This window comes from Colletes latitarsis, chromosome 2, assembly GCF_051014445.1.
Source record: "Colletes latitarsis isolate SP2378_abdomen chromosome 2, iyColLati1, whole genome shotgun sequence".
Taxonomy (NCBI): Eukaryota; Metazoa; Arthropoda; class Insecta; order Hymenoptera; family Colletidae; genus Colletes; species Colletes latitarsis.
Genome location: NC_135135.1, coordinates 16,058,341 through 16,085,887, shown reverse-complemented (window position 1 = coordinate 16,085,887; position 27,547 = coordinate 16,058,341). Strand labels below are relative to the sequence as shown.

Below are 27,547 nucleotides of genomic sequence, written 5' to 3'. Positions count from 1 at the left end.
CCAATTTCTTCTGTTACATAGTAGCTCTGTTTTACAATACCAATATACCAATCTTTCGTCCGTAAATATTATTAGGTACGAAATTTATTTAACGATCTGAAGATATATCGTACAGGCTCTACGATGCAAGTCAAGGATTGCATATTATGTATTTATAATTTGTATAACTTCTTCTTCTGCTTCTTTAAACGATTTACGTCACATACGATGACTCAATAATCATTAGCGATATCACACTTATTCAGATCTTAGTCTAGCTATTATAATTTGCTTTTTTCTGTTCATCCTGTGGAGGAGGATTGGTTAATAAATGTGCTCTACTAGATTATGGAGTCACAAGTCCTTGTTCTAAGGAAATCTTCCCTAAGATTCAAGTAGAAACGTGATAGAGTCTCCGTGAAGATCTGCACAGTTGTCTAGAATTCTTTTTACAAAACACACCAATGTCGTTTCAAATTTCATCCCTGAAGAAACTAGTTGCAAATCTGAAGACACTAGAAACACTTTTCTCAAATGTCACAGATTACGCTTAAACATCCAGGCTTGCTGTAAGCTGTAAGCCCGGAAATAATCGTTTGAGCATTTCACCTAATCCTCCATCCCTAGTTTTAACACCCTCGCTTGTGATTTTGGTAAAACCATCGTCGAAGAAAACCTCGATGATGGATACGCAACGTCCGAAATGGTAAATCGCCCTTAGGTAAGCTATAATTCATATACAATTTTCGAAACTAGAACCTTGTAAATTGTCGACAGCTTTATGAGAACCAACATGACAAATATCCCCATGACAAGTACGGATGACGTTTGTCTCTGAACGTTCTGAAATATAAAAGAACAGTTTATCTTTCCATTTTCTGTATACTAGACCGTCTCGTAATCTGTAATGTTTATTTTCCGCTACCTCCGACCACTCTCTTATCTTCCGAACACTTTCATCTTTATCCTGTTTCATGTACAGTACACGTTGTAATACGTTCTTTTCAAATGCCAACATCGTAAGCTCATCGGTGCGAGACATTTTCAATCTACGACGATATTTAATCATGAAATGGCACACTGTCCCCGATACGAAAACGCAAACACTATTGTTGTCGCGTCCAATCATATACAAACACGGATAAACGCAATTATTGTCTTTCATAGTGTCATACAAACACATAAAATCGATTATTGGCTCTCTCAATCATATACAAACACGGATAAGCGCGATTATTGTCAAGTATAGACACACGTTAACGCGTATAAGCACGATTATTGCCTCTTATAGTGACATACAAACACACGAAAACAGTTATAAACACTTCCCAACAAACAGACGCAGGCCATCAAAGCGATTATAGTCACTTATAATGATATACAGCACACAACTACTGTTATTATCACATTTAATCGCATACAAACACAGATAAACGCGATTATTGCCACTTATAATTTCTTGGGAACACTGATAACACTGATGAAAGAAATAATTTCGTATTCTTTTATAGAAAAACAAGTAGTCAGGTTGATCTACATATTTTTTACGTAGTCAATTAGATATAGATAGATTAAGTTTCACCAATCGTGTTTGAAATTAATATGAAATTTTAAATTTAAGAAATTGAAACTGATCAAAGATATATGTCCATAAAATCGTTATTCGATCTCTGGCAAGTTATTTAAAATTCATTGCCGGTTAATTAAGCGGAAATATAATATTCCGTAGCTCGATACCAGCGTCAATAATGGTGGGTGAGCAGTTAATAAAGTTTTAGGAATGATCCAGGTCACTTACATATAGGTGAGCCATGCTACGCCATTGGGACTATGGCTACCATATGAAGTGCGTGTATAGACGGTTGTTTAGGATTACAACACATAGAGATAACCACCGGCGTGAGATGCATAATGCAGCAGGTATTGTGAACCATATCGCGCCCTCCTGCATACAATACGCTGTACCGATGCATTCTATTGTTGTCTTTTGGAATAAACTCAGTCAGCCACCACCTCCCTGAGGCTCTATATTATCTTCATGCGCATAATACATATTGCATTCACGAGTCTCGTTTAGTCCGCCTCTTTACTTTGGTATGTTTGACAGAAGAGTTTTCGAAATGACTGTGTTAACTTTGTCCTCGTGTTTCAAACTTATTATTATAAAACATGATCCCTCGAACGTTTCGAGGGGTATTAGAATATTTTTTCGACGCGTGAAATTATTCGTGGTTGCCTAAACCCCGCTGGTGCCAGGATTTTCTGTTATTTTTAGCCGCCACGAACACAGACCTGGACGAATTCCCCAAACGATTTATGTTCGTCGAGTTCTCAAATTTGTCAAATCAGAAATAATAATTCATTATTTACCACCGTTTTACCGAATGACTATTTCGGTCGTAAATAATGATTACTGTATAACCAAAAGGTTTGGAAATTGATATTTTTTAGACACGTTGGTTCTCGAAAAATTTACTTTGGTACTTTTGGTCTCGAAAAGATACCTGATCATCACCTTCGCCTAACAGGTTAAAAAGAAGTCAAGGTATCATAAACTATGGGCAGCGAGAAGCACGCAGGATATAATATTCTAAAGCAGACTCTAGGACTCTAGGATATAGACCTGGTTTGTCGCAGCGAGTAAGTATCCCTCGGGAAGATGTAATCCGGGATAAGCCACGATTTGTTTGGTCGGTGGTTGGCAATGGAGGCATTTGTTAATCGCTGGACACGTCCGGTAATGGACGTCGAACGTACTCCGACCATCGATGAACAGGTCGTTTCTTAGAGGATCTCCTAGCGGCGTGTCAGTTTGGGTTAAGGATTTCCAATCCCGTGGAAGCATTCTCGAAGCAGATTTAAATAACGCCAGCTTATTAGAGTGTACCGTTGAGAAGCTTCCTCGGTTAACCATCGCGCTGGATCCGGTTTGTCGTCGAGCATTTCTTAAAATATTTTCCAAAATAGCACCGTAGAATCGCTAATTCGATCTTGGGCTCAGCGAATATAGCGGAGATTAATCTAGAGTGGTTGAGAATGTAAAAGTCAGCTCGTGAAAGGAATAAATTCATCTGTTTGAAGTAGTAGGCACTCGATGATACCATCGTCGAATGCCTCAGCCATGGTATCAGGCCCGATAAAGTCGACGGAGCGAAGTGTACGAGCGGACTGTCACGCAATGTCGTATTCACGTCGCATATACGACGTTCTGCGCTAACTGGAATGAACATTCCGGACATCCCTGCTCGAAAGTCGGTGCGTCGTTTTCCAGTTCGTCGGCGCGTTTATACATCCGCGTCCCACTGTGCGCGTCAGTACCAGTATTTCAAGTCGAACCACGTCCCCGAGGTTTATAATTTACGAACGAGTCGCAGCGTAGCGCACAGAAGCGAGCGCCGCTCAATCTCCGACGTTGATTCCGATTTCGGTGTACCCGTTGACAAAACGGAATACGTGTCCTACGAACTACGATCCACGGGTAGCATATCTATTGCGATTTTAGGAATAAGTCTCTAGAGGCATCCGAGCGCAAGGGGTTAAAAATACAACGTTCATAGAGTCAGTTCGATAGACGGTATCTACGAAAAACGTTCGAAAATGGTGATCGTAGCGTTTCGAAAGGGCAATGGCGGTGACACCGACGGGACGTTTGACCCGACGCGCGGTGTCTATGGCGCTCGTTGGGTACAGATTCGCTAATGGAAGAAGGAAACAGAGAAGAATGTCGGGTAAGCGTGGCGCTGGACGTCGAATCGCTGCCCCACCGCAAAGGTGAAAGACAAATCGGCCCCGGTGGGTGCAAACGTCGTAATTATCGGAGGCGGTAATCTCTCGACGCGGAAGAGAAGAAAGAAGAGGCGGCCAGTGAAAACTGCGTGACAGAGTGGCTCGGCCTGTTCTCCCTCGGCGTCCTCCGGAGTCGGTGTACCCCTTTTGCTCGAGAGTGTCGGCCATACATTACCGCCGTTAGAACCCGCCGCCACTATATTATTCCTTGACACGGCGTGGCATGGCAGACCGTAAACCGACGCGGAACGAGTGGAAGAGAAACGAAAAGGGAAATTGAGAAGTTAAAGAGAGAGGCGAGTCCGGGGGGGAAACCTGCGGGGTTTGGGGCGGCGAAGGGAACGGACAGAGAACAAAACGTTCGAATAGGAAAAGTGAAAGGCGAGAGTAGGAGGAGGAAACGAGAGTAACTGATTGTGCGAGACGAACCGCCGATGGAGAAGGGGGAAGAGAAAAGAAAAAAAAAAAGAGGAAGATGGACAAAGAAATCGGGGGGACGCGGAAAGTTAGTATATTCGTTGATAAACTACCCGACGGCGTTCTCTTCGCAGGTATAATAAAATTATATGTATCTGACCGGCTGTGTCGCAATTCTGGATGCGAGCGACGAAGTCGGCACAAAGTTGCCGCCGCTGCGCCTACGGCGGCCGTGATAAATAACGCTGCGCAGACCGAGAAGCGGCGGGCCGCATAAGCATGGGCTCCGATGCCACGTCGCGCCACCTCGAGTCACGGCCACGGTAGGCCGCACTGCAGCCACGTCGCTCTAAAGTAATACACGCGTTACCTCGATTTCCAAGCTGTTGATGCCTCCACCCGGCTTTCCAATTCGCCTACAATTTCCCTACGCGGTAAACTACTAATTTACAATTTTATTTTTCGACTCGTTCTTAGCGGTAAACTTGGAGAACCATTTTGCTCGAATAGGGGGTTAGTTTCTATTCAAATATTAAAGGGTTTGTTTCTATCGAAAAGTAATACGCGCGTTAGCTCGCTTTTGACTACCTGTTGATACATCCTACTTGGCTTTCCAACTCACCTACAATTTTCCTACGCAAAAGCTACTAATTTACAGTTTTGTTTATCTACGCTATTTTTAGTCTGTTCTTGCCATTTATCACGATATTTATTTTGAAAAAATCACCTAAGAATCACCCTGCATTATGAACCGATTTTGATACAAAACGAGTCCCATAGTGTCGTTTTACTATAAAAGGTTGGAACATAAACGGAACCAATGGCAGTTACATAGACAGGGGATGGTAGCGATCCCATAAGTGTTACGGAATCCGAAATATAGTTATTCGTTCAGCATTGCGTATACCGGTTGTAAATAGCCTATTCCGCGTATTATACATATAAAAACTTGTGCAACGCGCAGGAATAAACATACGGTACGGTCCGTAATATGTGTTTTAAGAATGCGTAAATTTAAATGCTTATCTACACCTTGCAACCAACACCGATTTTAAGTCCCGCGACATAATTAATTTCATAATATTCCTCGACTTTGCCCCGCTTAATTGCTCACAATTAGCGTCGAAGCGGCATAGCTGGTTCCGAGGGGTTGGACGGAGAAAAAGCGAGCAATCCGAGGGGGGAGTTGGGAGAGAGGAGGAGGAGGGAAGAGCGAGAAAGAGCTGAAGTAGAGTAGAGAAGGGGGGTAGGTGGCAGTGTGTAGGCGGAAAGCAGTTAGCAACCTCTCGGGTTTCGCTAAGCGTTTAGCGGTAAAACTAATTACCGTTTGAGTTTCAAGGAATGCGCCGAGTGTAAAATGGACGCGATTGATATCGGACGTACGCATCTGTGTATGTAGAATCGAGCGTAGACGGTGAACCGAAATGAAGTTCCCAATCCTCATAATGTGGTAGCAATGTCTGCATGCTTTCACTAAAAACAGAAAAAAGGGAAAAGGAAAGGAGAAAGAATCACGGCGGATCGTGTTCGTAATTAAACTGACGCGAATGGGGCTAATAAATTTGTGTGAGAGCATAAAACGAGTCTTGTAACTCTATCGAGGTAATTGCGGCGACCACGCCTCGTTGCCGTGGGCTGCGGTTGGCTCTCTTACACCTTTTCGCATCCCGCAGCCTGATATGCTATACTACAAACCGCTGTAATATCTACCGTGTACCTTGTCAAAGCGTCAGGCCGTGGCAGTATCGGTGTCAGCAGTTAGACAAGGAACGGGAACAAACAATTAACGAGCAACCCGTTAACCCATAACGTGTCTATTCAATGCAAATGGCGTACTAATGAAAGATAAATCTTATCCAGCCATCGAGACGTGCACGAAGGTGTACGCTAAAGCGTTTTATCTCCTCGGTGCGCGTTTCGTGCGAAACAATGCCCACGCCGGTTTCCTCTTTAGTGACATTTCTGGGGGGAAAATTAATGTCGTCACGGTAACGCGATCGCCCGCTGACGTTAGGTCGAAAATCGTGCGATAGCGATCGGAAATCTGCGCGAAAGGGGGATTTAAAAATCAATTCTCCGGGCCGTGCGGCGGGTAACATAACGACGTTATTAAACAGTACAAAGGAACTCGCGCCACACGAGCCATTAACGTCGAGTAGACTCAAAGGGACTTCCGAGAGTGCTACGATCAGCGATGTCGCCGGACACTGTTCAGCCCGGTGTTCGTCTGTGTGTGTATGTATGCATGCGCTGCGTGCGTGTGTCGTAAAACGCACCGTGTGTGGAATACACCGAAGTCGGAGAAGCTAACCGGTTCCTGGAGTCAAGATGGCCGCTGTGAAAGTAGAAGGGTGAAGAAGAAGAGGGCAGTTAGGGAAGCGTGGAGGTAGGCAGCCGAGCAGCCAGGCGAGCAGGCAGGGTGGGCACAGAGCGATCATAACTCAGGTGACCGCGGACAAGCAGCGCTTGTTCCGTGCATTCGGAACACGGAACACACACGAGTTCGCCGACGTTGTGCACGACGTGCCTTCCATGGGCGCCCGGGAACACCATCTCTCTTCTTCTTCTTTCCTTGCCTCTTTCTATTTAACTTTTCATCGTTATCTCTCTCTTGTTCGATCGCCTTCTCTCCTGCTTTTCTCTTCCCTCCCTCCTTTGCTGAAGCATTTGAACGTTCGTGGCGCGGACGGTGGCAGCCGCGGCACGCCACACAATCCGACGATCTCTGTCGCGTATACTCGCGCGCAAAAGTTCAACCGCCGCGCCGGAAGCCAACCCTCGGGAGTCGCCCCAATTTTACGGTAGCGCTACGTTTATTGCAACGAAATTTTCACACTATTACGAATGCCAGGAGGGGGCAAGGAACGGATGCCAAACGTAAAATTTTAGCTACGGGATTTAAATAGTTCCCAAGATATTAATTCTTCGACGTCCGCTGGTTTCGTGAGCGACTTCCGTCGGTGGTCGACTGTATTTTCATTCGGAATTAGCATCTAATTTTTGCTTTGTATGGAAGAAGTGAAATAACTAGAGAAATTAAAAATGAATTTGTACGGTAAGAGGCTATATAGAGAAGAATAGAAAAAAGCTATTTGTACCGACGCCATGACAGTAACGCAAACAAATATGAAGAGCGTCTTTGGTACTGTCGTCCGAGATCTCCATTTTTAAAAATTGTAAGTTATGTTGAGAGAATACAATGAACAACCATAACCATCTGTAACCCAACAATACCAATCGAAAGTTAGAAAAGAACAAATTGATCCTGAAATTTGTAATTTGTAAACTCACGATAATAGTATTTTGTAAGTAATTTAATCGCACGAGATTTGGTACTATAAGTCTTTCTTTTTTTAATGCATTTTGTATATTAAAAATGCAATCAAGGTCTCAGTTATCAATCAAGGTCTAGAGATACACCAGGCACAAGTTCCCAATCATCTGTTATTAATACGATTATTGATTCGATTTTAACGCTAGATCTACAGACATTGTTTGCATATTTATCGAAAACCGGTCATGTTACGCTGAAATGCGACGGTTGCATTAATCAAGTTCAATATAAATTGCTGCCAAATAACATTTATGAACTCCGTGATCGTAAATATGGAATCTGACGAGTTCGGTAAACCTAGTGTTAAATAGACCTAGCGAGGATATAGATAGAGGTATCTAACTTTGCGAGTTCTTTTATAGAAAGAATATTTAATAGACTAAGTCATAAGACCTCGAGGTAACTATTCTCAGGAACTAGGTCCTGGTTAATTTAAAGAGTGCAAACCCATTGCAATCGATCGCCCATATTCGCGGACACTGTATCACACCTTCGAAAAATGTAAATGTCCACGAGTTATCCCCACCAAATTTATACTGATTCGTTAACCGCATATATATTGTTAGCAACTATGAGCTCCCAGAAGACTTGTTCGCAGTTGGATTCTGTCGATCATTTAATGTGTTCAGGGAATGTACTATGCAAAGATCGTAAGTTGTCAACAAGTCAAATTAGCAGTACCGCCTCTAATCACACGGATTGCCCTTATTGGCTAAATCGATCACATCCATATAACTGTATCGTGTGACGATCGTCGAGGCAATGTGATCATTGAAAGTCTAAAAACCTTACAATAAACATAGGTCCAAATACAATCGAAGACTCTCTGTAGAAAACAATGTAGAAGCAAGACAAAACTATCCTGATTTCACATTATGTATAAAATTTGAATTATTTTTGTGGTTACACGAAAAACATTACAAAATTTCATATTTCCATTGTTTTCTACGAAAGTAACGTTTGACATACCGATCACGTCATCTTTTAACATTAATAATAAATAGTTAGAAGAGGAAATGGCACATGTATTATGTAGCATCGTATTCCCATCGGTAAGTGGAATTCTTTTCGACGGAAAAATAAAATTGTTCAATTTCAACACTCACATTGTCTTCCACGAGGAGTCCTCAATTAGTTTCGGAATTATTTAGAAGATGTTGGATCCCTCCACCTTCGGAACTTTTGCCGGCGATTGTACCAGGAGCGTACATGGTCGCCCGAAGAAGAACTTGCTTCGTGGTCGCCAACTCGTGTCCGTCCATCCGTCGCGCTACAAATGAAGACTTTAAATAATTTAGTCGCCGGCTGTAAATCCCGTCGGGAAGCGACGTTAATCGATACATGCCGCTGTGTACCGCGCCGTTATACGGCTCGGGAACATTTATGAATGCGCGCTATGAATCACGAGATAATAATATCGCCCGCGCGCGCGCGACCGAGTATGTGTAAGTGTGTTTGTGACCATGTATACAATCGCGATCGCTCGCCACCCTAGATCATAGTAATGCACGCCTTGTGCAACCGGGATCGTATTATTCCGATTATACTTTTCAAGCCCGTCTCAAACGGTATAAAAATACAAACGCGCCGTAATACACGATTTCAACATGGTCACGATCGGTAATTATCGAGAGGGTATTCCACTTTAGAACACAATTTTTTAGTGGTTCTCTGGAAATTTTTTTTTGGAGGGGCGGTAAAATATTTTTATAGCAATTTATTATTCCTTAGAAATTTTAGTCGAAGGAGGATATTTATGTTTCAAAAAACTATGAAAGATATTTGTCGCTCATTTGAATAGCACGCGTGAGCGACATAAGATCATATCTTTTTGTCTTTTGTTCAATACCTTTATTTTAGTAGTATTTTTTGTTCGATCTGTATAGTATAAGGGTTTTGTATCATGTCGTCGTTAATAAATATAATTAGTTTAGAACCTAACGAACTACCCTTAACAAAAATTTCCAAGAGTCTATTAACAAGACGATTCTCTTAACGTGCTTATTGAAAATGGTGCTTTAATCATAGCAGAGCGTAAGAGCTTTCGTTAGGCGATGACCGATGATAAAATATTTCAACGAATTGCTCTCATACATCTCGACGTATATCCAGAATTTTAATCGAGATTACATACATCATATTCTTAAACGGATGAACTAATGGTAGCTGGTATCGCGTTTGTTTAATAGCCTCATTACAGGCCGATCGTCTCGGATTATCCGTGATCCGTTTTCGGGGTGAGTCGGATCGATTCATTCTCGGGGAATGCCGCTAATAAATTACGATAATAGCATTAAGATGGATCGACGGATAGACGCGTAGGCGTGGAGACGTGGTGGCGGACAATATTTTAGCGTGCAGTAGCTTTATGACTACAGGTTACGAGCCAGGAAGAGCCATAACGTCTCGTATCGCGTTGCCTCGTACCCTCGCGTTCCTTGCATTTGCGGGAAAGCTCAGCACGGGTGCCAATTCCTAGGAGCGTATCGGACCATAAACTGGGAACGTGATGTATATTACCTTATACCCTCTTCTCCTGCAATCCTTCCGCCATAGGTTTCACCCTAACCTCTCTCCCCTGTCCGCTTTTGCTCGTCCAACGCGTTCGCGCCATACTCCCGTTACTCTCGATCAGGGTTGCCAATTTCGCTTTTTCAACGCCAAATTTCAAAAAACTACCCTTTTCCAACCGGTCGCGGACATTTTTCTCCACCACGTATTATTTCGGGGATCGTCAATTTAATTTTAATAAAATCCTACCAGAACTTTTAGTGAATTTTTAAATCAGCTCATTCGATCCAACGAAGAAAAGTCTCGATACGATCCCCGGATAGCTTTCGAGCGCATTACAACTGGAATGCGGTTTGACCGTTTTTAAAATTACATTAATTTACAGAATAATTTTAACAGCTTTTAGCGGTTGATTTAATCGGGCCGATTAAGGATTTTAATACTCCCGACTAGACAATTTGAAATATTTATAGCGATCGACCACTGATTATTTTCACCGAATGTCTTAATTGACGTTCAATTAGTAAGGTGTTTCGAGCGGAGTAACGATATGTCTCATTCTTGTCGTGTGTGTGTCGTCGGGCAACTTTTATTCGGTCAGTAAAGTGGAACATTGGTCGGGGCAGGAAAGCGCGCACCCAATATGAATAAATTAAACTATCCGGACGGTTGTATAACGCCAAGCACAAGTCGTAACACTCAAAGGCGCGGTAATGAGAGTAAATCATGGATTTATAACCGTTCGTCGGAGATTATACGGTAAACACGTATGCAGTTTATCCTCGGTAACTACATTCAGCCATCGTGAAGGCGCGCGCGCACACATACTCGTGACTGCCCATATTTTTCGTCGCCTAAATGCCGAAGAGAGACGTTTCAACACCGATATAATATTACCAACCTATTCACTTTCAGCAACCTTGGCTGATGCAACCTCCCTTTACGTCTTCGTCCAGTGCCGTAACGAAAGAATCCATTTTTCCTGGGAATCAAAAATCTTTCAACCACAGTACTCGAAACCTACGATTCAAGCTACAATTTTCGGCAGAGAAAAAAATTTTTCATGCACCACGAAAGGTACAAGTCTTAAAATCGTGTCAACCTTTCGCAATTTTTTCTTACGAAAGCCTAATATAAATGAAGAATTTCACGATATGCCCGTATTATACAATCATTACGAAATATGCGAGTCTTTTGATTTTTGGGAATGAAACAAAGCACTGTTTTAGTCACTTCTTTCGAAAACCTAGGATCCTAATTTTATCTTGAAGGTACACAAGTTTTTTCAATAAAAAATAATAGCAATCCTGAAAGTTGGAGGATGGTAAGTTTTGTTGGAGAGAAATCATTTTTCAGGAAATAAGGGTTGAAAGGTTTCTCGGGCTACAGTTACGGCACTGTCTCCGTTAGAGCTCTTCCTATTCCCGACGGTTGTACACGCCTATAGACTTCCATACGGCCATAAATTAGGTTTTATGAGGGAGATAAAATGCGCGTTATTATCTAAACGGAGACGCCGTTACAGAGATCGTGGCCCACGCTGCTCTTCGAGCACATGCGAGTCAAATGTGTGTGGTGTGTACACTGCGTGGAAAGGCATTCACCCTCGAATACGTCGTCCACGACGAATCCTTCGTAATACGCGTAGATTAACTACCAACTTTATAGAATGAATAGGTCATTGGATGCGATGTATGATGGCTCAGGCCGCGGAGTAACATTTACCGTGAAATCTTTTCACATTTGCGTGGAATTTTTCAATTATCCATCTCTTTCGAAACACGAAAGGAAACACGGATTTTTTTTATCGCTACGGTGATGTTGTTTACGTCAAAAAAAAAGTACAATAATATATTGCAATATACAGCAGATTAAATATCAATTAGTCTTGAATAAAATTTCAATCGAACATACTTAAAAATCCATTATTGCAGTTTCTATGTCCACCCGAAAACTACACGTTTAGCAATTCTACAGAGTGTACGGAACGCTGCGAAAGATTTGTCGTTCCAATAGTATAATTAATTCATCCTGTCGACCGTGATTAACTTCTTTGTCGTAATGTTATTCGAATAAATTCATTGCTCGTTGGTTCGTCGCTCAGACATCATGTATCGGAATAAAAGTCCAGAATGTAAACACCTTCGTCACCTGTCACGCATAAATTCTATCTTTAAACTCTTTATCGACTATAAAACCTTGAGCGTCCTCTTCTTAAACAGCAAAGTTGAAATTTACAATATATCGGCTGAAATCGTCGAAATAAATTCTTAACAGAAACTTTACAGAAATTCTTTACAGAAATTTATTGCTTGAAATTACTGTTATTTAATCTATTCGGGAATGAATTATTCTCTTTGAAATGGCAAAAACTGATATCGACCCGTAACATCCGTCGATCTTGGCCGACGTTTCTACGCTGTGTCGTTGGGCAATTTATTTATGACCATTACTTTAAATTCTCGGCAAGAGGACACTTTCGTTCCATATCTTTCCACATAATGTTTCCACGCCCCCTTTTAGAGGGGTCGATAGAATACGACAAGGAGAATATGCAAGAGATTAAATACGAAGCATTTGTTCGTTCCTTTAATCGACGATGAAGATTACGATCGCCAGCAACGGCTACAAATTGTCGATTGATTTTTTTAAGCGCCGGATTTTCGAGGCGTATCGTCAAAGACAAATTACGAGTATCGATCTTATACGGGAAGAAAGTATAACGCAACCGGCGTGGCTCGATTTATTTCTCCGCGAACAATGATCGAAATCGATATGAAGTCGTTAAGAGGATGCAAATTAATCTTCGAATCGCAATACCACGAAAATACGCTGCCTACTTATGCATCACGAAAGACGAGACGCGCAACTTACGAATACGGGACCGACGTTCCTTATAATTTATAACAGTGGGTTTCGCAACAAAAGCAGTCAGAAATGACCACCCAGTGGCAGGGTAAATGATGTTCAGTCATAACATCTGATGAAGCGAAACATTAACGAGGCGATATATCAGCCGGCTCTTATAGACGTAGCGTGGGCGGTATCTTGGACATCACCCAGAAGAACGAGCACGAAATGAAATGTGAAAGAAGTAATTTCTCGGGACTGCTATGTCCGTTCATCGAAGTGGTAAGCGACTCTTTGCCTTATTCACGACTGCCATTAAACTGTTGGGACGATGAAGGACTGCTGAAAGTATGAAATCAATAGTCTCCTGTCAAACGACAAATGTTGACGTATGCACCGTTGAAATAATTCATTGTATTACGCAATGCGTTGCTCCGTTCTGCAGCTATGGAAGGACACTTATCGTCCAGGCCATTTACCGTTATTAATATTGCATGTAGGTTATTTTGTACTTTACGCTGGGAACGAACCAACGTTTCAAATGCAATCGCAATATCGGTCTATGATTCGTGATCATTTCTAAGTTTTCTTCGATGTTTCTCCAAGGAGGGTAGTATATTTTTCACAAGTTCTATTATTAAATATATTCCAACAATTTCCCTGAGGAAGTAATATTTTGGATTACAAAGTTTTAACGGGTAGTAATTTCATAGGAAAAGATATTCTTCAAACAAGAAAATTGAAAAATTTACTTTTGATCACAAAATGGCATTTCTTAAACCACCGTACACCGAAACATCCTGGTTAAATATTTACACAGGGTAGCAAAACAGGGGAAAGATTGATTCCTCGCACAAGTTATTCTCAGAATAAGCTGCAAGAGGGTATGGTTAAATAATAGGGTTAAGTCTGGGTAGCCTAAAATTCGAATCGTCAAGAAATCGGTGAATTGGGGCCGAGCCCGATACATCTCGGGCTGAATTGTGTTCGACTGCTCGAGATATATCGGGGCTCAAACCCTATCAAACAATAACACACGACATTCCGTAACAAGTACTCGATCGAGTGAAACTTTCGAGTATCGAGTCGATTGAAAATTTCGTAATAATTCGTGGTGTATTGTACTTAGTTTCGGTTAATATGTTTCCCGAGTGTACCAGGGGCCCAGAATTCGAAAAATGAAAGCGACATCTCGATCAAAATTCATGACCTGGCAACATGGATTCTGAAGCGTGCTTAGTGCGCAGCCAATAAAGGAAGACAATAAATCTTTCGAGAAAGATATGAACAAGCATGACAGCGGCACCGTGCCGAGACCCATTATTCATTGGCTTAAGCCGGACTCGAAGCAGCTAATGAGGCCGGCATACCAGCGTGTTCGCGGTGATCATAGCCGATGGACAGGCATAATAATCCGACAGAGATTGCCGATCGGCGAAACGTCGACCGGCGTGGCACAGTAGCCACAGATGGAGCTTCGATATGGTCACCGAGTTCGTTTCAGACTTGAGCGAAAATCCCTTCCTGGAAGCGGTTAACTACGTCGTCGCGTCCTCGCGCGTACGCCAATTCGCCTATGTTCTGCTGGTGAACCACTGATTCGTGCTACCAACCCGTCGAAACATTCCTCCGTGGGCTCCTGTGGAAATAGTCCACGCAAATTTCCCCGACACCGTTTTCACCGACTTCAAACTTTGTCCCACGAGACGAGACGGTAAACGAAAGCAAACGCGATAGAACGGATCGAACGTCGATATTGACAGTCGACGAATGATTGTAATTGACTTCCTCAACCAAAAATAATTTTATCACAATGATTTGAAATTTTTTAATTTCGCCAAAAAATTTCACACCTTCTGAAATTATTTTCTCGAAAGTGGGTAGGATTTCGGGAGTATGTGTATTCACCAAAGATGATTGTAATTGACTCGTGCACCCAAAAATAATTTTTTCAGAACGATTTAAAATTTTTTAATTTTGTCGAAAAATTTGTCCACTCGAAATTTAGAAAATTAAAGACAACGTTTGACGCCCATTAGAGAGTTTTGTTTTCAAGGGGAAAAAAAGAACATCGAAGATAAAAATTCAGAACCAAGGAGATTAAAAAAATAAAGGAAAAGGAACAGAGTTAACACTATTTGTACATACGTTTCCTTTCAAGCAGATCTTCTTCGGTTTACGTGTTCGAATGAGAATTTTTCCTGTCAATGCTTATACTCGCCTCTTAGCAGAATCGAATACCCAGCGGTTCTTGATGTCAGGAAGTCTTCGGTTTCATCCGTAGACTCCCGATGTTACGGTTTTCTCTATCGCATATAGGAACCTGAATGTAATGGAATATCGGGTTGCTTTACCCTATCGTACCGACTCACTATTATTTCACGTCAATTTTATGAAAATATGAAACACTGTTTCTCGATTTCGTGCTTCTTCCGTCTCTCCGATATTCCCGCGATACCGACATTTTCAAGCGATAAAAGTTTTATCGTCGCAAACGCAAACACGAACCTCTTTCGTTGTTACAAACAATACTATTCAATCTAACGACTTATCCAAATTCAAAACTGAAAATCTACTTTCGTTAGTTGCTCCCAAATTTATCAAAATATATAAATTTAACCCTCTGTAACTCTGAAGTCGTATGCCCATCTTTGAAGTTTGATTTAATTTTATTGCAACATGTATCAACTGTAGTTTTGTAGCAATAGTATGACCTACGAACAATAACTATACAGCAATATTTTACACCATTACAATTAACGATTGCATATTTGATCAATCTTGTGGAAGTATTAAACTAAAAGTTTTGGTATTTTCCATTGCACCTACGCAAGAGCATTATCGTTGAATGCATTTTTAATTCCAAGTGATAGTCAAGAAATTTTCGGAAAGGAATACCATCACGTTTGATCTTGTTTCAATCGTGAAATGCTCGCCAACTCATTGATAATGCTTTCTCGGAGATACGATGACAAATATATAGAAGTTTTTAGTTTGCAACAGTTGCTGTAACACCGATACGAGCGCAGAGCTGCCTTAAAATGCGGTCAAACGGGTTTTGTTTTCACAATTGCCAGCAGCTCGACGCTCAATCGTGCCGGAGGAACATAAATAGTAGTGGCGATGATTCTTTCGCATTTATCCGGAGTGAAATTTCTCATTTAACCGAGCAATATTACGTATCGGTTACCACACAATCTAGAAAGACCACGATACGTGTTACGTTATCGAGGAAATCCGAAGATTTGTCACAGTATAATAACGATAAACTCGAATAGAATTCTAACTCTCCGATCAGGAATCTCACAAACACGTGATAAGAAGACTCGAGAGAAAATGGCTTACTTTCAAAACCATAGTACGTAGCTTTTCAGCGCTCGTACAGGTTGCATTATCATCTAAATTGGTGAAAATTGTAAACTTTAGGGCCCTGTGTATCTTGAACAATTGAAAATATAGCAAAATGGTGACCTAACCGTGCCTTTTCCTATTTTCACACAAGCTACAACATATTCGAACATCGTAAAACTTCCTCAAGGTATAAAAGCAAACTATTTGTAGAAAACAATGTACCAATGCATTTTGTCCTTTTTCATTTTATATATTTTCGTAGTCGTAGCGACACGTAACGATGAACATAAATCGAATTCTCTTAATTATCGAAAGTCAGCGATGTATTATCTTACACTGTTTTCTACAAAGACTCTTCAATTATTTAACGTGGTACCATATGCAATTTATGTATATGGTGATGGGATAAGTAGAAACGTAGTTTGTTGATATTTGAAACACGATTACTGGCGATGTATGCGTAGGTATTTAATTGTACGATCATGAACCTTTTGATCGGAGCAGAGACGTATGCATTGGCGTAAAGTTGATCGCTTGACACCTTACGTTTTATGATACGATCGCGTTACACATCGTCGTCTTGTGTTCTACGGTGAGTTGCGTCAATTTATTTTACGTTCCCGTGTAGGTTGAACAAGTTGAATGATATAAAACGACAGTGGTACATGTTTCTTTCACCTTTTACACGTCGCACACATTGATCGTGTCACGAGATACGTTCGGCTACTTTAGGAAAGCCGGTCGACTTTCTCATAATTTAATCCGGTGACAAGGGAGCACGATTTTAAACGAACCACGAAGTCGAATGCGTTATTCAATATTCATGGAAATATTATCGGGACGTCAAACCGTAGACGGTCGAAATTCTTATCCGAATAGAAATTTCGAACTTTTGATCCGCTATTTGTTCAATCGAAATTGCATTTTAAATTATTCAATGAAATTGCGTTTAATAAAGGGTCTTTATTAAACTTTGCTCTTTTAAGAAAATAAACGAACTATTCCGACGACCTGTCTCGAACGTTTCCACCCCGTGCACGCAAGAAACTGTTGATTAATTGACACAGGTGGCGCGACATATTAAAATTGAAATTGTTCGCTTAGAAAATGTGAAAGCATAAACTGGGCGGCAGATGCTTGACCATTTGTGCGTCTCGTTCCATTCTACCAAGGGGCAGAAACGCGTCCACGCGTTTAGGATAAAAGATGAATGCCCCATCGAGGTTCTCATTAGCAGACCGCAACAGGGAGTCCTAAGGTCCTGGTTTTTCACTTTTCCCATTCGCCGTCCTCCCCAAATTCTACGTAAATTCAACCGGAAAGGAAAGGATTTTCCAGGTGCTCGGTCGTGCCAAGGGACTTCAGCAATCCGCCTATACAAACACCTACCAACTAATCTTCGTATTCATTCGCATAAAGGCGATGACTAATGAACCTTATATACCAGCACAATGAGATTTACTTTCCTCTTCTTAGGCCCTTGTGCCACGTCGACTGAACAACGCTACCAAAACGGATCTAAATTCGTATAAGTATGAACTGTGACGCTTTCGGTGTCGTGGAATTATCAGAAATTTCAACTGTCGATATTTTTAGATTGAGAAAACAAAGACTTTGGGATTTCGTAAACTGTGAGCCCGAAAAACAATTTTTATCGGAATATTTGTCTCTTCGAAGCACGTAATTTTCTACTTTGTCGTTTTTTCGGATTTTCAAACGAAACGAAGGTATTTGAGATACTCGCGTTAAAGTAAACACAGTGTATAGATCGTTCTGGTCTCTGTCATTGATCAAAGACCGAAAAGGATCGAAACACGCAGAACAGACGGTACTTTCGTCGATGATTGCTGGGCGGACTGGTCGGACAGGTCGTAAATATCTGTCTTGGAACTTGTAATGTATTCTATGGGTCCTCGATGACTTTTATTGTTCGCCGACCCTGTAGATGATGTTTTTCACGAACAATGGAGGCAGGTAGTACCCTATAATGCAACACGTTTCTGCTTTTCTTCCGCTCAAACTTGCGAAACTGACTCGACAAACAGTGCATATTTCTGTGTAAATGAAATTAAAATAAATCTAGAATTCAGGTCAGCTTTCAATAGTACAAAATCAGTAACATAGAAAATTTCATAAATTTTTAATATTCAGCCATAGAAATTAATGTAAATTGTCCTTTAAAATATTCTGTATTAAATCCAAAGACGTTACTTTTCACGATAAAATATTCCATCGTGAGAGTGCCAAAGTATTGATCACGAAAGAGATTGAATTTACGACGATTTTGTATTATCGAAGGTCGATCTAAAAATGGCCGAATTGTCTTTCCTACTTTCAACGCCCGTGCCATTTATTAAATAATACGCGTTTCCGTCAGAGTGATTTTCTTCGGGTCAATTTTTAAGGGGGAAAAAGAACTTTTCATGAATATTATTATCAACGATAATACACTTCGTTACCAAAATACAATTGATCGTAACATCGCGATTCGTAGAAACTAACGAAACGAAGTTTTCTTTCCTTCCAAAATTTGTTTAATAATCGCGTGAAGTGGTTGCACGTTGGTGGGTCGAAGAGTTTCGCGGAGTTTCATCTATAAAGTAATTACTAGACCGGGCGGCAGTAATAGATGACTCACGATTATGTTTTCCTTCGGTCGTTCAAGTTCTTTGGAAGGAGAAATGGAGCGGTCGGAGCAGGAAACGTAGGTTGGGGCAAAGCAAAGTAGTACAATCTGCGAGACTGCCACTTGGCCGTAACAGATACGCCAGGAAATAAATGTCTGTATAAAGGAGTTGGCAAGTTCCTCGGATGATATCAAGATGCCGTCGGCTAATACAGCCTGCTCGGTAGTTCGAGACAAGGGTGAGGAAGCGTTTCACGAAAGACATACCCCTTTATCCCTAACTTTTCTTTTTCTTCGCGATGTATCTAGATATCAAAAGAATGTTGGCTTTATCTCCGGCGCTCTTATCCACTAAGGAAACGACATGCTATATCCAATAAAGAGAAATTATATTCTGTCCGACGTGGAACTCCCGCCCGGGCGCCGGAATAGCTTGGCCGCCATTTTTCTCCTATTCATTGTATGCATAAACCCGCGAATACAGAATTTTATTTCGCGAATAACGGCCATATTTACTCCGGCCATTTCGTCTTTAATTATTACCGGGAACGTCTTTATAACGAAAACGGAAACTATTCGTACGATTTTGCGGTACAATGTTTCGTTCGTGACAGAAAATAAAATTATCTTTCAAATATCTCGTTTCAATTTGACGATAGGAAAAAATATGTCGAAAATGTCAAAGTCTCTTTTTCTAAATGGGGAGATGTATTTCCAATTCTGTACTATAGTCACTGATAGGGAGAAATTCAACATCCTGTGATTTTTCTTGCTCAAATAGCTACATGATAGATGGTGTATTAAATTCGTCGCTATACCCTGTTCTATCGAGATTTTCTAGGTAAGCGCGTTCGCTGTAAAATACATAATTTTTCCGTTGAAAGGAGCTACTTGTTCATAAAGCATCGTTGTTCCCCGTTATTTCTAAGATTTCGCTGCCTCGGCCTGAAATATTCATTTTCCAGACGAAGGGGTCGAAGCTCGTCCACCTTAATTGCTTGATGGACCGTGTGAGAGAAACCGACGCAGCGGACAGGGCGACCATGATTCGTGACCACCTGTCCATGATGAACTTCCCTTCGTAGCTGCGCGTGTAGTGGTAGGACTCTATGGTAGGTACCTTGCGGGTAGTACGCTATTTGTTAATGCTTGTATGATCATCGTGCGGGCTCTGTACAAACATGTCAAGTTGTCGCAGCATGGCGACTCCATTCGTTAGTTACAAATAGTTGGCTGCTCGTGTTATGGCACCAACGCCATTTAAAAAAATAGATTCCAATAATAAAACTACTATTTCGCTTTGGTAATTGTAGAGCACATATTTGTTGGGGCTATTAGAATGAAATCGTGTTGCAAGAAGCACATATGGCCTTGCATTGACAGCACGAGCCACGAGATCGACTATTTTAATACCGATAGACTATTATCGAGAAATCTTCGTGACGATGCTTTATTAATATTCCAGATTAGAATAGGTTGCCATAATTCACGGAACTGGGCTTTTGTGCGCTCACGATGGAGAGTTCCTGGGACACTTACAGCATAAATAACGTTATCTCCCCTGGTCCGTATTCAGCTGTCGCTCCCTAACCAATGGGTGCCGCCTCCTACTACCAAAAGTGACTGACAAGCGCTCCATCAGCATCATATTTCGTAAACATAACGAGATTAGGTCGCATTAGGACGGGACTCGAAGCTAATTTACATTCTAATCCCTACACGCTACTGCTGAAACTCCCACATCCCCTAACAACACCAGTTACGAGTTTTATCGTTCCACTGGTCCCCGAATTGCTACTTATATTCCACAATTTCTTCACATTAATATACGATCTCCGTGCTTCTTTTAGCATTTCTAATAAGTATTTCGATGAGCATCGTTTGCATAGGCTGACAAGCTCCTTCTTTCCAACGAAAATGATATTCATGGGAACGAGGCGAACTAGTACATAGGTTTTTGGTCGTAAGGCACTCTGAATAATACATGAAACGTAAGAAGTCACGACGTACAATGAATTGTATTCCGTATAATAGGATGTCAAATTACTTCTATGGATCTCGGAAGCTCAATTTCCAATATTTAACGTTCGTTAATTAAAGATACACTCTCATTGGAATTTTCACAACTTTGTCTTCGAACTTCTAAAATTGTATTTCTTAATCTTTTTTAAAAAAAATTTTCCGTTTACTATAGTCTTGAAAAAATTCGATTTTCTAGTTTTCATTAAATTTCGCGTGGCCTTTTCCCGTTCGATGCCTCGATTCTTAGTAAACGCGCGAGTGAATTCCTAATCCGGTTGACGCAACGCAAAGACGCGTTTCCGAGAAGGATTGCGCCAGATCAGAAGGTAAATTCGTACGCAAAAGGATCCAAGAGAAGTTATGATGGATACGTGTCTATATCAAACTATCAGCGGCGTCTTAGTAGAGGGTGCTGGCGTCGTTATGGGCGCGACGTTGATGGACGGCTCTCTTACGCACGGTTGACAGGAAACACAAATTGTGGGCGCAGCTGCGCCGATAGTAATCAAGAAACACGGTAGGTAGCGGAGTAGAGTGGCCGTATAATAATTCTCTCTCTGTCCGTGGAAGCGTGTACACACACGCCCTGGGTTATAGACTAGGAAGAGACGTACGGTGAACAGACAGGAAGGAACACTATAGAGAGGAGGGAGAGGCAGAGAGAGAGCGAGCAAGAGGAGGGGACAGGGCTGGTGGCACTTTACAGGAAAACGATGTTGATCCAGGTCGATACCTGTCATCCGCTGGCCGATGCACTGTCGAGATTGCTCCCAGTTCAAGACCCGTCTCACTTTACATTGATATTCCTGCGTCCCCCCTGTCCTGTCTCTATGGCGGCGGACAATGAAGACTGACCTTAGTTTGGCAGCGACGACAGCGGCGCGGTACCGTACCCAACTTCAAAAGGTGCGGAACCCTCGCGGCATACGAAAAAAACCTACTCGCCAAATCCATTTCCAACGCTTAATTCGTTACGTTATTATTCGACGCTTGGATATCGTTGACTCTCGAACAATACTGTCCTCTTTTATTACGAATTATTTCAACGATGAATTTAGATATGTTTTCGATAAAAACGATTAGACGCGTTTCGATCAAAATATACATATATGCAATGTCTGTAAACCTGATGTTAAAATCGTTTTGACGAACAAAAGAGTATAATCATCGTTATCTAACGTGCAAATTTATGGTTTTGGCATAAAATTAGAAACAACAGAAGTTCTGTTAATATTACGTTAAAACATGCGAAACATCGAACTTATGAAATGTGAGTCACGTTTCTGTTCTAAATTATGAAGCGATGGTTAAGTAGCCGCCACTGTACGTCCGCGCATAATAATGACATCAGGGCGGACAGGTGTAGTGTTAATTATAGGATTAAAAGAAGATAATTGATTTATCGGCCGAAATTGTCGAGGGTGGCGTGCGAAATTCGCAGAAATATATAATGAATGTTACGATGTATCTTTATTACAAATCTTTAAAGTGTTCGGTGTAAAGGCTCCCCTTGGCATAATAAGATAGTAATATTGTGGTGTATTCGTTGGTACATTCCTTTATAACGTTCGCGAATATTTATGAGCTCCGTTCTTGCTCACCAAATCTTGCCTTGTAAGCCTCTTTTCTGCATAACAGTGTTTTAGCAGTTGGCAAAGATATCGGCGCTAAAATCACGATTGCATCTCTGTTGTGCTGCCTTTTAGGCATGGTAAATTGTTCGCTGACATGTAATAGCGTGATTAACTGAAATTAGCTTCCATCGATCATGCTGAATCATCTACGAATTGCTTTGTGTCAAATTTAAATACATGTTTAACTGGTACGTGACAATTGATGTTCCATCGCTTTCAATACTTCATTTTTCGACTACACTGGAATATCTGCTTAACGTATTAGTGATTAGAGACGTATAATAGATTGAGAGATGGCGATATTTAGATTTTCCTCTCTAGTAATGATTTCTTGTTTGGTAAGAATACAAAAACTATTTTGGTACATTTGCGTATCAAGTTTGTTCGTTAATACTAATTAACCTTTGCTTTGTGACACAGTTAAATTTCATATATACGTATACATAATGAGATAATTAAACAGATGCAGAGACATACCGGAAATGACCGTATTTTTACAATGGCGGTCAATAGAGGTTAAATCTACCAGCCGGATTTTACACGTCCATCATTATACTTTCATCGGAAATGGAAATTTTAATGACTTAAGTGACTTGAATAGAGTATTTTTATTCGTATAACTTTAGTCCTGTACAATTAACTTCTTGCCACGACCCATATTCTATTACATCGTTACTATTGCTCAAAAGGAACTGTTTATACGATGTACGCTACAAATAACTAACGTTAACGCTTTCTGCGTAAATTTACGACTGCGAAATAAAAATACGTCGAACGTCTTATCATTTTGTATACCTCACTGACAGGGATATTTACATTTTCTTTGAAATAGAAACTACGTATAATCTTCGGTACGTTTACAATTTCTCGTCAAAGTAATAGTACGTATAAAGTCTGAAGGACACAGTATCAGCATAGGATGACAGAATGGTGAAGCATCGAGGGATAATTTCTGCTTTTAAGCCATCCAACTTAGTGTAATTACAGTCTGCAGGAAGGCTACCTAATCCAGGCGATCGCAGAACACGTTTTAAGTGGTTTGAAAAATAAATTGCGTCGTATTAGTACATTGCACGATAGAAGAAAAAAGTCGCGCATGCAATGGCCGAAGCAAATGAATATTTATTTAGCGAGGGTGGGAGAAAAAAGTGACCGAGAGACAGTAGAAAATTTACCGCTGTCGGATAGAGGAGTGGTCCCATGGCAGACTGTCAGCTGTTTTTCGAACTCTGTCAATTCTTGTCAGTTGCACCGTTCAGTTTAGCATAAAAATGCTGTTACGGTAGATGGTCGGCTTTTCGAAGGCTTTGGCCGACACGGTACAAACGTATCGTATATCAAAGCAGGCGGCCATGGCCAGGGAAAATAAGAAAGTTTTTGTTCTTTTTATGGAGCTACGGTCGCCGTGGGCGGTGTCTGATATACGATCGGAGTTCAGCATTTTGTTGACGAAAAAGCTACTACCTTGGCTCCGATTTTTCTACCACGGAATACGAATAACGGAAATATTATTTTTCTAAACAATTTCTGTGCGCGTATTTCGCGCGACAAGGTTCATTAAACCCTGAACGATGGGGGGATTTACGGTAAATATAAATATCTCTGACTCACCATCTTTGAGAAAAATTGATATTCTTAAATGCTGGAAATTGTATTTTTAAAAGATTAATATTAGGTGACTGTCGGATGACAGGTTCTAAAGGTCTGCTAATTTTTTCAAACACGTTTGCACGATGCAAAATAACGAATTGTTAACGACATTTACCCCATAAAGGAATACGGAAACTTTGTGTATGCATTACCTGGGAAATTACGGATGTAATAAAGAGATGTAATGTATCGTTGTTGAAACGTACGGCACGAAAAATGGTAAAAATTCATTAAAGCGTTCTAAAATCGATACTCGCATACATACGTAAATATAGGAGGAACACAAATTCCTCGGTATACCACTTTGGGCCTATTCCCGGGATGCCTATTTAACTACTGTAGTTAACGTAATATGACATCCGCCACGGCAAGCGATTACGGGGAACACGCGATGCAAATTTACGGTATTATCGTAATAAACAGGTTATAAAGGCAGATAGCTTCCTCGTGTATTGAAATTATACTGCAGCGGTACGGTTTCTGCACGTATTCTGCCACTATGTATACGTGTGTTTTATATCCTCGCGTATACGGCTCGGGCCTGTATGTGTATTTTCTATACGTGTGTGCCGGGATATAAATGCAGATAGAGGAGTGCGTTATTAAGAATGTTAACGTATGTTCGTGACGGGTTGTCAGGAACCCCCTTATCCGGCAGAACTCGTCTCGGATGGTAGATATAAATATGCAATAGTGCTTGTCATGCGCAGCGCCTAATAATTGAATGTATAATAAAGAAGGCGTCGCTCGACGTCAAGCTGACAGACTACGGAAAGACTACGAGTGAGAGGATCACGCAGACAGACGTCAACTCTCAATTTTATTTGCTTCTTTTGCTGGATGCTTCATTCATCTCCATAGTTACTCCGTTTTTACTTTCTCGTCGTTCGACGTGGACCGATTATTTTTAAAGCGGTGTCCATATTGTATATTCGAGTCTCCCTACTAGGATAGACAGATGTAAGTTCATTGTACAAATGGTCTTTCCGATGACTGACTCGGATTAGTATATCTTTCTTCAAAGCCATGAACCTTCAGAATGGATTGCACGACGAATCTGAATTTTGTTAATTTTTTACAAGGCTTCTGATTGAATTTCTGCATTATTGTATTTGTAAATTCTTTACTTGTTATTATTTTTTAGTTTTATAAGTTCATGTACTACTGTTATGCAATAAAAAACACTTGATTCTAAAATAAACAGTTTCAAAGTGGTCCATTCATTCACTATATCAAGAAAAAGTACATAATCAATGTAGTAACAAAGTGTTCGTATAAAATAGTAATAAATAGTAGTATAAATAGTCTCTGTACGAATCGAGTCTAACACCTGGAAGTTTGAAGAAGTTTGAAGTAGGATCTAGGATCCCAATGCAGTACAAAACGATTATTCTAATTTAAATAAATTATTTTCAGACCCAATCTTCTCGAGGCTCGAAGATTTCGGGGCTCGGTTCAACGTCGCCCTTCTAACTTTCGTAGACGTCTGGTGACCGATTGATAAAAATATTATTGAAATATGCCACCAATGAACGATGGTACACGCGCACAGGAAGAGGGCTGTAAACGGCCGATTCGATATCCATTCGAGACTGAGAGTGCCCTTCACTTCCCTGACAGCTAGGCAAACACTGAACTGACGTTTAGAATAGCTCTTATTTATTCTAACCTGTTTATTTAGGCTGCCGAGATCGTATTACCTGAGAGGCTTTGAGTGGCAGCAAGGGAAGGCTACCGTTGTCAGCACAGAACTCATAGTCACGCGTCAACCACAATATCAATATATGGAACCATGTGTGAATACCGTTCCTACTAACACATGATTCAAAGCCAATCATCCTAACCACCGGGCAGTTTTTTTTATTTTACCATTATTTTCTATTAATCTCGCGTCTCGCGAACTATAAACACGATGGCGCTCCAACCACCGCGGACGTCGGGCAAACCATATTCGCGAACGAAGAATAACAATTTCAAATTCATTCTTAAACTTCCCTTAACGATTTATTTATAATTTCATTTGCAAATCTATCGAGGGATTTGTTACATTTTTATTTTTTGTATGTTATTCGTGAACAAAATTTGCTAGTACATTTTGTTTACCAACGTAAAAAATACACTTTCTGGTCCACTTTTAAATATTTAATACGTTATACGGGTTGTTGGCGGTATTAATAAATCAAGCTTTCGCGTTTCCGAAGATAAATAACAATGCACAACAAGCCACGATACCAATCGTTAACCTACGAATCGTACTGCTTGATTTAGGTTAATTAAGTGAGATTGTTAAACATGCATATTCGCCAAGTAGAACAGTGCATGGAAATATTAACACTGGCAATATGATATATTTATTTCCCTGGTGCTATAACATACTTTTCACGACTTCGTGTAATTATGGATTCTTAGTATTCTTACTGTTATTAATATCACCAAGGCAGTGGCTTTTGCAATATTCACAAGCAAATAATTTTAGAACACGCCGCGTGCTGGATACGAACTGGAAGCGTAATGTATTATACCAACTAGGCAGGTATATTACAGAGAACCGCAGTTATGTGCGACGGGCTATGATTGATGACAAGTCGTTGCCTGTTATGAATATAATATCGATCAATCACGCTATTTACCGGACGAATGCATAGGCCCATTCTATCATCTTACCATGCTTGTCTACCGGCCTATCTATATCTATTCAGACTTGACCCGTTTCTATCGAAATTCAAACCTATTTTTTATTGCATCCACTCACGAACACCGTTTGACGAATGATTTTAAAACATTGACGGTAAATCGATGGCCTATTAGCAATCTTCTAGTTTTCTTTCGAATTCTCAACGCTGAATTATAACCTTAGTCAATGCATGCGCATAGCAATCAAGATTTATATCAAGATTTATGAAATACGAGGAAGGCAAAGGTACATAAGAAACATAAAGAATGCAAAACGTTCCATGAAAATTAAATACGTCGAGTAATAGCATTTTGCAACACTGTAGAAAATACAAATATGTACTTGTATATATTTTAATAATTTTTTTTATCGTCAATGACATTCCGTGACTGTTAGCTGGGATTTTTAACTCTAAACTAGAAGCTTCTAATAGCCATTGTAACGCGATCATACTCCATTTTGTTTGTTAATATTGACATTTTTAGTTTTCGTTTCGGGTTTAAAAAAAGAAAGAAAGGTGTTCCTTGCAGTGGTAGCTACCAACGCGGAATATTGTCTGAGAATTCAGGAGATAAAGGATGTAATAAGCGAAGCCTCGTTAAAGTCTCGATAATGGGGTGATTATCTCTTGCTTTTTGGATCTTTCGAGCACATCTTGTTTCGTCTCGAGTACCTTTCAGTCCTTTGTGGAGCACGACGTGTTTAAACGGAAA

General features: G+C 40.7%; 1 long non-coding RNA gene across 5 annotated transcripts in view; it reads right to left on the bottom strand.

The window, feature by feature from the left end:
* LOC143347441 (uncharacterized) overlaps nucleotides 1-27,547 on the bottom strand; it is a 118,242-nt gene that overhangs the window by 47,795 nt on the left and 42,900 nt on the right. For 3 of the 5 annotated variants that reach the window (XR_013080609.1, XR_013080601.1, XR_013080602.1), the window contains one exon: nucleotides 8,623-8,786. This is a non-coding gene — a long non-coding RNA (uncharacterized LOC143347441). Of the gene's footprint in view, nucleotides 1-5,632; nucleotides 5,656-8,622; nucleotides 8,787-10,928; nucleotides 11,010-27,547 lie in introns of those variants that run through there. The other 2 variants (XR_013080608.1, XR_013080606.1) reach the window with 2 other exon arrangements.